The following is a 15363-nucleotide window of genomic DNA, read 5'->3' as shown; positions in this document are numbered from 1 at the left end:
TGCATCAGGGAAATCCATTTGCAAATTATTAATCTAGCACTTTTTTGTATACCTCAATATGTATTATCATTCATTAACTAGGATTTAAAGTTATATCAAACAATCCATCGAATAACAAACAGTTCTCAGCATTTTAAGTCTAGACTGGAAGGTGTGTAAATGGTTGAATAGCATGTAGTGGGCATACAGACTGAAGGTCTGAAAAAGAGTAAATATGGACTCTGTGGTAGCATGGTTCATACTTAGCCTTTAAAATAAACAAAAAAGTCAGAACTGGGTAAAAAAAAAAATATTAAAAGTCACTCAAGCAATGTTTGCAGCTGATCATTTTGTTTTCAGCTAAAACATTAAAGAAATCCTGCAAGCTGATTCTCATATGATACTTCCCAACCTAGCTGCTTAAAAATGAATCACTGTAGGCAGTGGCAACATCTGGAACGAACATAGCTTATACACTGGTGGACTTCACTATCATCCAACCATTCTTGTTATAGCAAGAGCCCTTATAAGACAATCTCTACATGGTTGTTGTAATCATGGAAAGCACATTTCTTTAACTAAACATACTGTATAGTTATCTCCTAAGGTCAGCTATCAATTTTATTGACACACACACATATATTAAATTATGTTTCAAATTCAATTTGTTTACAATATTTAATAATAAAGAAACTAAATATTTAGGCAGAATGAATGAGATAAATCCTGATAAATAAGCATTATATTTCTATGAACATATAACATGATGTCATGTAACTGTGAATCAGGAAGTCAAATTTTTGATTATTTTAATACCTTTAGTTAAATTGTCAAATAAATTTTTGCATGGTTATTCATAAAATAACTAATAACCACATTGAGTTAAATACAAAGAAGCAATTTCATTGCAAATTCTGCATAACAGGAATAATATAATCAATCTGTGCACATCACAAAGACTCATTATTGATTATTTGATTGTTCCTTGGGCAGGAAGAAATATAAAAGGTTTGCTCATGCAGCTAATGCTAGTAGATAAAATAATCAGTTTAGATGCACAAAATGCCTATTTTTAAAATGAATGCATTTGACTACTTTGTTATAACACTATGCACAAAATATCATCTAACATATCAAGCTGGCTAGAAAAGCAAGTAATTCTTACAGCTTCATTTTTTTCCTGAAAAAAAGGTACTGACATAGCAAAAGAACTGAACTGCAAATTAATCTTCAAATCCAAAAACATGTGCACTGTTCTATAATTCTAGAAAATATAAGTAAGATAATTGCTTGTCAGAATTTGTATAATCTTAGGAGTCTAGTCAAACCATGTGGGATGTCAGCTTTGTTCATTTATATTCAATATTAATGTATTACTCATCATATAAATGGGATTCTCAGAAATACAGTCTATTATGTTTTTCTGCCATCTTTTCGTTTGTGCAATTTTCCCTGAGATAAATACCACACATCTGATTAATAAAGTGGAGCATAAGATACATGCAGGTATTATGTTTTCAGCAAAATTGTTTCTGAGTGTATTAGATATAGCTCTGTGTCCTACACTTTTATAACATTGAAAGTAAGCTGGGTTTACATTTAACTGAAAAGATTTTTACTTGCAAAATAATATATTTGTGACACAGAAATCATCATTAATGTGACTCATGAAAAAAGTAGCAGGTTTTAATTTTAAGTTGAATTATTTGTGATCACCTTCCTCATTCCTTCTGTTGGAGATCCAGAGCAAAGGACCTATCAATTATCATCATGACAGTATATGCCTGAAGGTTTTTGATATGCCTTAACTATTAATTCCATTGCCACCTGATACTGGGGTGGCACACATATACATTTTACTTTACATATGCATGCACAAAAATGCCCTATAAAATGCCTGGTTATATACTGCCACCACTCTGTGTGTTTCTCTTACGATACTTGGTACCCACAAGGAGATGGCATTGAAGTAAACAACCACAGTGTGAAAGAGGACAGCTGTCCTTCAGCCAATCACATAGTTCCCCCATATACCCTTATTCTCATCCTCTTCTTCTCACATAGCTAAATGCTAGATGAACACAGTTGAGAGTCACCATTCAAAACAACTCATTCTGTACTGCTATGTTGGTATTATGTGTCACAAGTTAACCAGAATAACATAATATATATATACATATACATATATAATTCCTGGACCTGTCTTTGTCCCACTCCCACCTAAATGACTCCCTCTCCTCTTCCCCTCTCAGCTCTCACACTTTACCACAACTACTCATTTAAGGTCTTTATGATATTCTACCAACCTTGAATTTCTCTCTGATGGTAATTGTTAGATAGAATCTAACTTTTTATAGTATATTTTATATACTTAATATGTACCATGGCTGTTTAAACCCTCATTATTACTCTTGTATTCTAACATCTTCAGTTATAAGTTATATTCTGTTACTCCTATGTATATACACTTGTATGTTAATACTGTATGATGTTTTGTTTTTGTATTTGTTTATCTGTGGAGCTTTTCTCCTCGGGTTTCTGCTGAAAAAGGGCCCTGAAGCCCAGTTGGACTAACCCGGTTAACAAATGTAGAATGAATAAATAAATAATAAAGCTGTATGTAGTGGTATACAAGCACTATGTAACAATAGGTATAATGTTGGTAAAGCTAAAATGTCCTGATGGCAGTACCATTGGAATGGATGCTTGGTCTGCGGCTCAGTGTTTGAGCATCATATTTGACACTTGAGGATCCAGCCAAGATTAGCAGCATGAGTATTGAGCAACCTACTGTCCTGTCTTGGGAATGTGTGGAAAGTAAGGGTTCTTCTGCCACATTAACTTCATCTTATGGAGGCCAGAGATTATCTCCTTAAGCAAGCAAACCAATCAGGTGCAACCATTAGTAAGACTGACAAGACTGCCAAAACAAAGAAGGAAATAGAGGGAACCATTAAATGCATACTGTAGTTTTCTGCTTAGCAAGGGAAGTGAGTCACAGCATCACAAAACTGACTACCTATAAGCGGGTATTTGCTTGACTGATGATTGACATTCCCCCAATAACTTATAGAAGAACGTAAACAATATATATATATATATATATATATATATATATATATATATATATATATATATATGGACAGAGAGAGAGAGAGAGAGATGCTTCCCCTGCATTTTGATTAACGCACATGTTTGACAAATGGAGGAGTGTGATTTAGTAATGGGTGCTAACCCTAAAACTAATGCTGCCCCTTCCCCCAACCCTAACCCTACAATTTAATGTCATTAAATCCTTCCCATAACACTGCCATTATTCAGACAAATTTTTAATATCAAGAGAAGAAATAGTTTTCATCTATATCACAGGTTCTCAAAGTGTGCACAGTGACACCCTGGGGAGCCACGACTTCCTCACAGGGGTGCTGTAAATTAATAAGCTTAGAGTTAAATACAAATTCCCCTAGAATAGCAAGTAACAATTCAAGTTTCTTAAAAGCCAATCTATTCCAGGAATCTTGTTTCCTAAAGCGTTTATTTGCCGAATTGTCAAAAAAAAAAAAAAACGTCATTTGCTAAGCAAAAACCCTTCCATCTGTGCCTGAGGCACACTGCCAGTAATTTGTATGAAAGACGAAGGTGGAAACAAACCCTCTGTAGTAGTAGTAGCAATAGTAGTAAGTAGTAGTAGTAGTAGTAGTAGTAGTAAGTATTAGTAGTAATAATAGTAAGTAGTAGTAGTAGTAATAGTAGTAAGTAGTAGCAGCTTCAGCTGATTTCTGATTGCATGTTGCTCGTGCTCTAAACTATTGGACTACATAGTATTGCGGCAGCTGCCAACTTTCTAACTTTATTCAGAATTTCTGTGCACATTACACTCACAGTTCACATGCTGTGGGATGGAATAGTATGCATGAGGCTGCGGGAATGATAAAACCTGAAACTTTAAAGCCTTTTCTTGCAGGAGATGGTCGTAAAAAGGATGTTGTTGTGCCAAGAAGGACGGGTGCAGTGGCTGCATCATTTGTTATTGTTGTTGTTATTATCACTAGTAGTAGTAACAGTAGTAGAAGTAGTAATATATACATCCATGTTGTTTAAGTGTTGGTGGCATTACAGGCTGCATATTTTTGTTAAGCAGCTCAAGGTGTCTGCCTAGCGATTTGGCGCAAAATAAACCGCAAACTAATAAGCTTAGTGACTAAGCTTATTAGTTCGCAGGTTATTTTGCGGCCGCTTAGGGGTCATCAATCTACCCCAGAAAATGCACTTAAATAAATAAATAGATTTTGGTTGTATTCAATAGTAACCAACTGAATTACCTCCTGCCAACTCAGTACCAGCCATTTTCCCCTTGAGGCTTCAGGAAGTCCCTCATCCTTAAACGTTTCTGAAAAGAAAAACCTCTACCTTTGTTCAACAGAAAGGGCTTCAAATAACACTGCCACATTCTAATTTCCTATTTAATATGCAGCTTTGTATGAATTGTAACATTTGACTGTGTTTACAGAGAACAGGGCAGAAGTTAAAACTGTAGCCATTCACTTTGCTATACCTTAATCTCTGACTTCATGAATACCCTAAAATTACCTTTCAGGAATGCTTTCAGCATCACCCACAACAGTAGTGGTTGAAACTGTAATATGTGTTTTATTCAGCACTTCATGTTGGTGGACAGAATAGCTTGTTACAAAGGCTAGTATACAGGGGTCACTGTCCAAGTACTAAGTTAGACTGGCTGTCACCTGCATTTCTATGCACTTACACCATTTTCCAGTGCCCAATGAAACCATCCACATATTGAAACTACAAACTGGTGACCAAGGGACTGGTCCCATTCTCTGCCAAATATCCACTGAAATTCAGACATTCTTAATGCCCCTCAGCTGTTTACTTTGCATAGTCTAGAGACTGTATGTCTGCCTCCACTAGGTCCAGTTTAAGACTAAAATTCTACAAAGTATATATAATCTGGAGAATTGTATGGCATCTACTATGGTATTTCATTTTATATTATCTATCTTATAAGTACTGGACCCCCACACACACTTTTTTATTTCGAAAAATAGCAAAAAATAACAGGACTTCTCACTCAGTCATTAGAACATTTAACTGCTGGTGGAGCTTTAATTGCAACTCTTGGATTAAGGCGATGTCTGCCTACAACTTTTCTTAGTAAACTGTCAGCATGAATCTCATTATAGAAATTACTTGCTGAATTGGTTCCATGCACTACATTTGCTAAACCGATCTAAATAATTCTCGCAAATGTGAAGGATGTTGCTGCAGCCTGCCTATAACAGATGACAGTTTAGAAAAATAAAAATGGCATCCTCTACTTTTTGCAGCTGCAGCAAAAGAGAAGAAAGATTATTTCATAGTTCAGATCCTAGTACATATATTTCACTCCCCCAAAAAAGATCTATGTTAGCTATATTTCACTGATATTTTTTTTCATTGAAGGGTGAAAAAGTTGGCTGATTGAAAATCAGCTGTTTATTGATTTTTCTGAAATGGCGTAACACCTGGGATTGAGGAATTTTCCCTTTCCCTTTCCCCACTGTAGTGCAATCTTGGTGTTTGGTATACAGTAATTATGTGGCCCCTTTCCCCACTGTAGTGCGATCTTGTTGTTTGGTATACAGTAATTATGTGGCCCCTTTCCCCACTGTAGTGCGATCTTGGTGTTTGGTATACAGTAATTATGTGGCCCCTTTCCCCACTGTAGTGCGATCTTGGTGTTTGGTATACAGTAATTATGTGGCCCCTTTCCCCACTGTAGTGCGATCTTGGTGTTTGGTATACAGTAATTAGGTGGTACCTTTCGCCACTGTAGTGCAATTTTGGTGTTTGGTATACAGTAATTAGGTGGTCCCTTTCCCCACTGTAGTGTGATCTTGGTGTTTGGTATACAGTAATTAGGTGGTCCCTTTCCCCACTGTAGTGCGATCTTGGTGTTTGATATACAGTAATTAGGTGGTCCCTTTTCCCACTGTAGTGCAATCTTGGTGTTTGGTATACAGTAATTATGTGGCCCCTTTCCCCACTGTAGTGCGATCTTGGTGTTTGGTATACAGTAATTAGGTGGTCCCTTTCCCCACTGTAGTGCGATCTTGGTGTTTGGTATACGGTAATTAGGTGGTCCCTTTTCCCACTGTAGTGCGATCTTGGTGTTTGGTATGCAGTAATTATGTGGCCCCTTTCCCCACTGTAGTGCAATCTTGGTGTTTGGTATACAGTAATTTGGTGGTCCCTTTCCCCACTGTAGTGCAATCTTGGTGTTTGGTATGCCCTATTTAGATATTTCACAACGTAGACTTATTAGAATTTGATGGGGGGGTGTCCTGGGAAAACCTGAATTCCACAAGGGAGCCAAGATTCAAAAAAGTTTGGGAACCACTGCTCTATGGTATTATTATTATTATTATTATTATTATTATTATTATTACTATTAACAGTCAACAACAATCAACTAACTTTATTTCACAGAAAAACATATATCACTTTAAGAAAACCTTTAATGGGATATTCAATTGCTGAGTCATTTTTTTTTTATTTATAATGTCAAGGTTATTGTTGGTCAGATAGAGATTACATGGTTTCCTAGAGATAAGAAAAAACTATAGTTGTCTACAAAATACTACAGCACAGGATACTCATTGCAATAAAAAAATACATAAAGTAAGATCATCAGTAGTTGCTAGGCATTCGGTCCAAGAGTCCACTGAGGAGACTAGCCTAAATTCCAAATTGCCTCAGAACACTGTCTTGCTGAAAATCACATAGTAGGCAAATAAAAGCTAATAAACCAATATGGGACTACAGGAAGCAGTTCATTAACATCTTATAGTTTTAATCCTTTGTACTTACTGTCAGTAAATCGCAAGACTATAAGCAAATAAAAGTGCCATGAGTCCATGAAAACCTTTAAATGGGAGCTAGAGAATAAAACTCTAATACAAATATTAAAAAAAATAATCATACAGAAGATCTGTATTTATACAAATGAAACTTGCATTGCACTACTAGTTTTAAAAAGGCATTACAAGTTGCATTCCATAGACTGTAATCCAGTAGAATTTTATAAAGTATGCATAAAAAGGTATTAAGAGGATATGTACTTAAACAATGTGGCAGCACACAGTGGCATACTGACGAGTACACTGTCAAGTCTTGCATATTACAAGTATACATGAGCAAATGTTAATAAATTCACAGGAGGGAAAGATTTGCTGAAGCATCATATTCCATGGAAAAACAATAGCACATGAACAATGCATGAGAATACATGTTTAGACAGTTTGTAGTTCAAAATTACACAACGGCAACAGACAAAAGAAACATCTGGCACAAAAAGTAACCCTGCTTTTAGTTCTCCTTTGGGGTTACACTTTGATCTCTCCCATACTACCTGGTCACCTACACAAAGCAGAATGTGAAAGACACTCACAAGAAATTATACAAAATACAGATTAATGCTATACTACTTTAACACATTAAACTACAGTCATAGTCAACAATCCATTTTCAAAATTTAGAGTACTGCATTATCTTGAAAAATATGGGACAGATAGATTTCTTAACAACTAGGAAGGAAGCTCACACCATAGTTAAAGTGTGGAGTTTATACTTATAAAAAGTTATTTGATGCACCAGCCTGCCAGAACAGTCACTTGGTTAAAATGTAAACATGTCATTTTACAATATTTATAATACAAAAAAGCTATACAGCAGTTATTTCTTGATGCTATACACCCAGCTCTTCAAATATTAGAGACTTCAGTGTAAATTACAAACGTGAATTTCCCATAAAAATAAAAAATAAGCAAACAATTTTCATATTCTCTCTTATCATCTCTAGTTACACATTTTCAGTGTCAATCAACTGTAGAATTTCTCCCCATCTCAGATATTACTTCATTTTCCCCACTATATTGTTAATACTTTGATATTTGACTTATATTCATGTGCAAGAGATCAAGTAAATTAATAAATTCATAAATAATGTAAACCCACACAGTGTAACTCCTCTCTGTCCTTTCAACTTCGTAGTGCAAGACTCAGAAACAACAATAACAACACAAATCAGAAACAGGTTTTAAATATTTCTCTTATTTAGAAAGTTAATAATGTAATAAGTGTTACATTATCATTCATTTACATGATACAAAATCTGAAACTCACATGCCTGTCATTATTTAGTGACCTCAATCCACATCAGTGTGCCAGAAGCCACAAACTTTACAAGGGACTGACCAAAATACCTCTCAGTTTCTTTGCTTGAGAATTCTAGAAAAAAGACAAAATAATGGGAGATAAAAAGAGTCACATTTTACATATCATTTTATGTATTTCTTAACCAGGTAAACTCAATGGGCAAAGTGTCCCTTTTCAGGAATGACCCAGAATCACTGTCTGGCTGACATGCTCAAATTCACAAAGTAGGCAAACAGAGTTGAAAAGATTCAAACTATATATCTTTGTCATCAGAAAGCAGTTTATTAAAATAGGTGCCAGACAGCTCCAGATCACTCTAAAATGTTGAAAGAACAATATGCGTTACATGGATGTGCTGTTTTGCAAAACCAAAGACAGACAAGAAGTAGGTTATTATATTTCACTTAAAAAGTTAATTGAGCAACAGGTTTATGAAAAAACAACATTTTTTTCATAAACGTGCATTTTCTGAACATTAACAAGAAAAACTATGAAACTCATTGCTGGCATTACTGACTGACCATAAATCTTAGCAGTTTTAAACCATAAGTGATTTATCAAAAAATGATGCCACAAGTGAAGGTATAACTGCAAATGCATAAGGTTAAGGCTCTAAACTCTTCATGTGCTGTTTCCAGAAGTCAAGGATACAGGGTTTGATTCTTTCTACCTTCATTTACCTACCATATAACTTTGAGTGAATCACTTAGCCAGGCAATTCTCCTGGGTTTTCACTTTACCTGGCTTACAAGATAGAAAGACAAAATGACAGAGTATCTCTCTCTCTCTCTCTCTCTCTCTCTATATATATATATATATATATATATATATATATATATATATATATATATATATATATATATATATATATATATACATATATCTATATCTATATCTATATATATATATATATATATATATATATGAGAATATATGAAACTTTTGAAAAATAAGAGCAGAACCAGATTATGGTCAAATGTAGCCCTAGGCAGAGTAATGGACAATACACCCTCCCCCCACTTCTAGACCATACAAACTCCACATTTGAGAGATGCAACTATATTAAGAACCTTGAATCCATGCTCTCTCATACACCAGTCAGTACATATAACAATGAGTGGGTCATCAGCATTCACAACTCACCTTCTATTCCACCAAATCCTACATTACACATACCTACATATGTAGAGGCCGACACCAGAAACATACCTAAACACCAGACATCTCCCAAACGCAAACACGAGGACTTTACTCATAATACTTCCTCTGAAGAACACAATACACATAATAGCTCACATATCAGTGTTTTACCTGTCAAGCCCTTAAGGCAAAATACAAAACCAAGCACATTAGTAGTAGGTGATTCCTTTGTGAGACACAGAGATGTCCCTCTCATCAGGCTGGATAAGGAAAAGGTCGTGGTCAGCTGTCTGCCAGGTGCCAGCATCCACCATATCACACATGCACTCTGGTCTCTCAACAACAGGTACTGTTATGACTCTGTCAAAGTCCATGTTGGTATGAATGACATGAGATGTACCTGTCTGGACTATATGAAGAGAGACATGATTGAGCTCTCGGACTATATGTCTCAGGCTAGTATGTCCCTAGCCTTAAGCAGCATTTTGCCTTTACCTAAGATGATGCCTCAATACAAACAGAAAATGATTGACTTCAATAATTGGCTTAGTTTATTGTGTCATTTCAAGGAGAGACAGTGGGCAGGATTCACGAAGTCTTGCACGGAGTGTAAGAGACGTGTAAAACTCCATGCAAGCCTCGCGATCCAGGAACAGCCCTAAACTCCGTGTAAGAGACCAGCTAAAACGTCTCTTACACGGACTGGGCATGGACATGCTAAATACCTCACTTGCAGCCGAAAGGTATGCAAATGAGGTATATTAGCGATCCACGAAGCAGAAACCAGCCCGTGTAAGAGACGTTTTAGCTGCAGAAATGTACTCAATTGACAACTGAGTACGTTTCTGCAAAATTCACAATGGAGCCATGTCAGCTCCAAATAAAGGGTGCATATGTGTCAGACAGCATGCCAATGGCCAAATATGTGGCCATTGGCAAGGTAACCCAATGCAAAAATAATAAAAATGTAATTTTTTTTTTCGGCAATCGCCGATGTTTGAACCCAGCTCAGCCCCGCGCAAACAGGCTGCACTGTATAAAACACAAAAATGAAGGTTATAAACCCACAAATGTGAGTTTTATGCAATACATGGAATGACAATGCAGGGACCAGCAGACCAAAAACAACATGGCCACTGTGTAGTGGTTGCTAAGGGGGGAAGCTGAGTGTAAGACATGTAACTAAGCAATAGTAGGCAATCTCATGTAAATGAGGCTTAGGATACTGAATCTCACAGTTACATAGCAAATGAGCACAGTCTGAGTAGTGTAAGAGATACATAAGGGGGAGGAATAGAGTAGGAGATAGGTGACATCACAGGGGGAATGGTAGAAAGAAATGCAGTTCATTGGAGGTCAGTGTAACATGACAGATGACAGACACAGATCAGGGATAGAGGAGTGCCACAAGATAAGTCTGGGAAAGTCAAGAAATGGAAGGTGTACACTGTTACTTACACTAAAGTTTCTTGCTGGGCGTGCATGTGCATGTGTGCGCGCCATGAAGTGTGAGTAGGGCAGTGTGCACGTGTGTAAGGCAGACTGAGCATGTGGGAGTGTGTTGGTAGATGTTTAACACTGTTTCCGCTGGTGTGCGCATGTGTATGGCAGACTGAGCATGTAGGAGCCTGTTGGCAGACCTGTAACACTGTTTGCGCTGGTGTGCGCGTTTTAACCCGAATAAGACGATTGTAAACCATGTAAGCATGTGTGCGCGCATGTAAGCCACTGTGAGCGCGTTTCTGCTGGTATGCACGCTGCTCCCCCCTGAGGAAACAGAAAGGAAAAAGGAAGCAACAGAATTAGTAGGAAGCTAGCAGGGAATACTTCTGGAGCTAGCAGGTGAAAACAATTAGAAGCAGGCAATTACACAGGCAGAATAGTAGCCCAGCCCAGCACTTAAAACTCTGCAAACAGCAGTGCAGGATGTTTCTCTCAAGAGACACTGCAAGACAGGAGTAAGCTAATAGAAGTGAAAAATGAAAAAGCTTCACTCAGACCAGAAATGTTAGGGGCTGCCATAGCTGTCATAATGAGATATAGGCGACTTGCTGAGGGTGGTGACAATGCATATGGTGCTAGACAACCCACAGTGAGGAGACGGAGAAGAGTGTATAGGCCCAGGGTCACCTACCATGGGTTACATGAGCTGGAGATAGTACAGCACTATAGAGTGGACAGAGAGCTCCTGCAGCAAATAGTTGAGCTGTGTAGGCCACACCTCACACACAGAACCAACAGAGGGGAACCCATCCCAGTGGAAACCAAGGTATGTGTTGGCCTAAGAATACTAGCAACAGGTACCTTCCAGAGACCAACTGGTGATATGATGGGGATATCACAGGCATCAGCCTCCAGGGTACTGCACCAGTTCCTGGATGCCATGTCAGCACATGTCGGTGATCATGTATATTTCCCCAATGCCCATGAGGTATTGGCCAGTAATATGCATCTCTTCCAGCAAATAGCGGAATACCCTGAGGTAGTGGGTGCAATAGACTGCACGCACATACGCATCAAAGCACCAGCCGGTGAGCGGGGTAGGGCCTACATTAACTGCAAGGGCTTCCCCTCCATTAACTGCCAGGTCATGTGTGATGCCCAGGGCATAATAATGAATGTGTGTGCTGGCTGCCCTGGGAGTTACCATGATTCCCACATCTGGCATTTAACGCAGCTGTACCAGACATTTGCCAATGGGGACATACCACACGGACACCTAGTGGGGGATGCAGGTTATGCACTGGAGCAGTGGCTGATGACACCCATCAGAAACGCACACACACCTGAACAGGAACGCCATAATGAGGCACATGCACAAACACGTAATGTAATAGAGCGTGTGTTTGGGCTGCTCAAGTCATGGTTCCGGTGTCTGGACACATCTGGTGGAGCCTTGCAGTACACACCAACTACATGTACCCAAATTGTCATGGTATGTGCTATGCTACATAATATGATCTTGCAAAAACAGCTGCATCAGGACCAGCATAGGGCTGGGCCAAACAGCCCCCCACCATTGCCAAGGCCATCACAGGCAGAGCATGACTCAGAGGAGGAACAACCTGAGCCTGCCCCAGTAGGCAGAAGGAGGCATGCCCAGTATGCCCTGGCCTTGGAAAAGAGGCAATGCATAGCACATACACTGGCACAGTAGGAACCCTGGGAATGATACCCCCTCTGACTCACTCAAATAATAACAGGGATGCCTAAAATGACATGACCTGCTCACAAACATGTACAGGGAGTGTAATATGTGCATCCGACAGAGGCAGCCCTGCAGCACCACCTGAGGCATGAATGCCAAGTGTTAAGTAATGTAACACCATGTACTATATGCACACCTGAGGACCCTGACTAACATCCACCCTCACCAAGCATGAAGCCACAAAATGATGATGGGATGATAAATAGCAATAACTGGTTGAAGTAATGCAGTTAGTCAAAGGGGAGCCAATGTGTTCCAGCCTGGGAAGAGATGCGGAGCATGACATGATGCACCACTTGCTAGGGGTGGCGTGCACCTATCAGTCCAGGCCCCATGGATACTGGCAAAGGCTGTCAGTACCCACAGCATGCCGTGAATAGGTAAGTCTCAAAACACAAACCCACCTTCATAGGTACCACAAGGGATAGGAACCTAGATGTAATACTACCCAATGCCAGAAGTCTAAACAGCAAGATCTGTGCAGTGTAAACACACACAGTATGGAGAATGTAGATATCAGTCCTGTAATAGAAAACTGGGTCAAGGCTCACATCAGCATCCTAACACTACCAGGTCACACCTCATACTGTGCTGTACAGCTGCAAAACATGGAACAAGCTACAAAAGGAAGGTGACTAGCAATAAATGTCAATGATAACCACACCCCCATATTGGTACCACAACAAGAAGCAGCATGGATTAGCCATGGTCAAATACCAATGGCTAAAACCGCCTCCCAGTATATAGCCTGCTGCAGACTACTGTCCTAATACCAAGAACTGCACCTGGCCTATGTTGGAATACATGAATATATCAAGCCCCCCAAACCACATTATATTGCTTGACTGAAAATACCCAGACATACACTGGGAGCATTATACTAGCACCAACACAGTAGGAGAAAAGTTCCCAGAATCCATAAACCAAAATTCCCAGGAACAACGTACCACTCCCACAAGAGGGGTAAGCATACTGGATGTGATAATCAGCAACATGTGTACTGGATGGCAAGATGAGAAGTGTATTCCTCACTGGTAAGACCAGACCATAGAGTAATCACACTGGATATACACATCCTGACCACAGTCCCTGGCCAGAAAACCACAGTGAAAAACATGTGTAAAGCATAGGTTGCACCTCCAAACCGATGTGCAATCCACGAAAGGCCCTGTGCAAGTGCAGAATATGGGACACACCGCAGAACATGTTATACAGGCATTCCATGAACACAGCCAGGAATGCTTGGAATATGCAATCACAAATAACAACAAGACACAATGCCATACACGCAGGCATCTGGCATGCTGGACTCCAGCCATTACCAAACCATGCAAGAGAATGAGGAAGCTACTACATGATAGAGCAAACATAAAAAGGGAAGTAATCACTGATCAGTAGTATGGCAATAAAATATGTCCACACATACAATCCACTAAGGCCAGCCACAACAAGTAGAATCTGTGAATCCAGAGGCAATGTGACACCTGCCCCAAGTACACAGACAACCCACAACTCCCCCCAATAAATACAAATATATGTGAGAGATGCAACCATGTATCCAAACTGGAGGCTGAGCTCCCCCAATGCAGTACTGTCAAAACTAGTCATGAGGAGAAGGTAACCACATACTCCACAAACCCAGTCCCACATAGACCTATCACAACTGTAAACCAAACGCATAAACACAGAAAAACATTCCCGGAGGCCCAATTACAAACACACCACACCAATAGAAGCCTCCAAAGCAGATCCCAAGCAACCACAACCTCCAAACATAGCACATGCAACACATAGTACACAATGCTGGTGTGCCAAACAGTCACAGGCCAGAAGGAGAAACAACATGCCTGATACAGTTGTAATAGGTGTCTGTATAGGCAGATGCACTGCTGTCCCACTCACCAGACTGAACAAGGGAAAGGGTATAGTAAGCTGCCTGTAGGCTGCCACAATATGCCACAAAACACAAGTACGCAGGTCACCCCAAAGCAAGCAGAAATATGATGCACTCATTGTCCATGCTGGTGTGAATGACCTGAGATGCACCTCCCTGGACTACATGAAAAGAGACATGGATGAGCTCTCTGAGTATGTACCCCAGGCCGGTATGACACTGGCCGTTTGCAGCATCCAACCCTCACCAAGAATGATGCCACAGTACAAACACAGAATGATCAGCTTTAGCAGGTGGCACAGTTACAGCTGTCAGTCCAAAAGGGTCTAATGTCTGTCTGCTTGAGATGTCATGCATGACAAGCCATGCTGCTGTTCCAGGGATGGCTTGCACCTGTTACCCCTTGGTGTCTGGATACTGGATAAGGCCTTTGCCACCTCCATAGAGCCGTACATAGGCAAAGCCAAAAAGACTACTCACCACCCTAGAAAACATAAGTGATAAGAAACATAAGGGTAATGCTGACCAATGCCAGATGTGTAAACTGCAATATGCATGCCCCTGAGGCACTTCCCAGTATGGAGAACATCGATGTCTGTGCAGTGACAGAAGCCTGCTGCAAGCCTAGTGATAGCACACCAGCACTACCAGGTTATACCACATATCATGCGTTATGGCCCCAACACCTGGACCAAAACATCAAAGGAGGGGGAGTATCCATATGCAGCACAGACACCCATACAGTCAGGTAACTGACAATGCACAAAGCAGCGGAGATCACCCATGTGCACCTAAGTGTAGTCAAAACTGCTGTACAGTCTGTAGCATGCAACAGACCACACTCTCACACACAAGAACTCCACCCAGACATCCTGAAGACACTGGACAGTATGAATGTCCCACCAAATACCAGACAAGGTACTCA

This window comes from Protopterus annectens, chromosome 1.part1, assembly GCF_019279795.1.
Source record: "Protopterus annectens isolate FY-2018-M chromosome 1.part1, PAN1.0, whole genome shotgun sequence".
NCBI lineage: Eukaryota > Metazoa > Chordata > Ceratodontiformes > Protopteridae > Protopterus > Protopterus annectens.
The sequence above is the reverse complement of the archived record's forward strand: the minus strand, read 5'-3'. Positions refer to the sequence as shown.